Source organism: Schistocerca cancellata, chromosome 4 (assembly GCF_023864275.1).
Source record: "Schistocerca cancellata isolate TAMUIC-IGC-003103 chromosome 4, iqSchCanc2.1, whole genome shotgun sequence".
Classification (NCBI taxonomy): Eukaryota; Metazoa; Arthropoda; class Insecta; order Orthoptera; family Acrididae; genus Schistocerca; species Schistocerca cancellata.
In genome coordinates, this window is record NC_064629.1 from 82,711,982 (window position 1) to 82,713,951 (window position 1,970).

A 1,970-nucleotide genomic window follows, 5' to 3' on the forward strand; every position below is an offset into this window, starting at 1 on the left:
GTGTTTTAGAAAGCACAGAGACATTAGGCTACTGGCCTACCTTTTGTTCAATTCCTTTGATATATGTTTATTTAATTTGTTTATGTATCTAATATTCTATGTTAGAACGTGTTTATGGTCCAGCCGTAGGAATATTTATTTAATTTCAAGTATTTAAATATAAATCCAGTATTTCGAATGTGTCTCATTATCTTTGTGTGTATCCATCGGCTCGGAGACAAGGAGGGAGCGCTCTAGCCAATCACAGCGCTCGTTACTAAGAGAGACTTATGAAGGTTGGGGAGGAGCAACGTTTCCGGTAGAGGTGGGCCAAACGGTTATTCTGGAGTAACCGTTATCACAGTTCCGGTTATTCTTTGATAACCGTTATCGTTAACGGTTATTAATAACTGACAAGTTATTTTTCGCTAGCGAATACCGATAACTCCGACAGTTAAATAATGACATAGTTGGAATTAGTGATGGGCTAAACTGCGATTTTCCGATATAAGTGATTTCTGTGAATGCTACTTTTGAGTATCTGTGATTCTTAACTGTGATTTGTCACAGTTAAGAGTCGCAGTTAAGGAACATAGGTCGTGTATCCCTCCGCCACTGCTATTTCTGCGATTTCTGCTACTTCCGCGATTTCTGCTACTTCTGCTACTTCCGCGATTTCTGCTACTTCTGCGATTTCTGTGACTTCTGCTACTTCTGCGATTTCTGCTACTTCTGCGATTTCTGTGACTTCTGCTACTTCTGCGATTTCTGCTACTTCTGCGATTTCTGTGACTTCTGCTACTTCTGCGATTTCTGTGATTCCTGCGATTTCTGCAACTTACCACCGTATGAGAAAGTTACATCTGTCAACACAGAAAATTGCATCTCAACAAACCTGTCTTTGGCAAGTATGTTTTACGTTTTTTCTTCTGTTGGCTTTAATTTTGTATTAAAGAAACAACTGTGAAAATATTAATAGTGTAATTAATATGTAAGTAGCCGTACAGTACCGTAATAGTTCGTATTTAGAAAATGAATTGTAACATATTGTTATGTTCACAGGTACCTGAACTACATTTCAGTCACTCAGTAAAGTGATAACTCAAAATATCATTGTCAACAGATCTGAAGAAATTGCCACTGCGTCTTTAGACCGTTTTCGTCAGACGAGAGGTTAGTTTCTAAGCGTTTCGATGGACTTAATTACTTCAGTGTGATCGTTCTTGCAAATGTGATATTCATTATAGCAAATATTAGCAATCTACTCTGTCAATTATATTGCTAGTAATTAATGACAGCAAAAATTGTTTAATAATCCTTGTGTTTTTGCAGACACAGTTCTGACTCTGATTACTGGTTGCTGTACGTATCTATCCACATCAAGGCTGTTTTTGAGAGAGACTAGTGAAGATTCAAGACAGTTCTTAGAGGATTTGCAGTTTAAAAGTGAAATAATTGTGAAATAAGTGTGTGAATGATTAAACTGTGTTTTATTGAAGTTGTTGTGCGATTTTAAAGGAATAATAAATGTCAAATACAGTGAGTGAATAATAAAAATCTCATTTTCCACATGTTTAAGCCGCCCTGTACCCATAATTTTCCGCCACTTACTTATTGGTAAACACTTGTTGGAGAGTGACATGCTGCCCCCCCCCCCCTTTCACCACAATCTTGGTGTGACACTGACCTGTAACTTATCCCGAAGTCTACAATATGCATTTTGAGGCTGTTGATATGAAAGTGGGAAGTACAGATCTTCCAGTTAAATCAGGAATAGCTTAAGTGCATTACTTGAAAGTAACACAGGAAAAGCTTACTTATGTAGGTGGTAGTAGTGTCGGCAAAAAGTTCTTGTGTGTGAAGTTGCCATGTAGAACACCAGGTGTAAAACTTTTCTCTCGAGTCTTGAACTGTGTCGGAACAAAAGTGAGGCATTCATATGGCTGTTTTCATTTCTCTACACTTATACAGATGTCTGAGTTCTGCTGTGT

The 1,970-nt window shown here is 37.7% G+C and overlaps 1 long non-coding RNA gene across 1 annotated transcript; it reads left to right on the forward strand.

Moving 5' to 3' along the window:
- Positions 1-816: 816 nt before the first annotated feature.
- On the forward strand, positions 817-1,517 carry LOC126185082 (uncharacterized). Its single transcript, XR_007536942.1, has 3 exons — positions 817-887; positions 1,042-1,152; positions 1,312-1,517. It is a non-coding gene; the product is annotated as an uncharacterized LOC126185082 (long non-coding RNA).
- Positions 1,518-1,970: the final 453 nt, after the last annotated feature.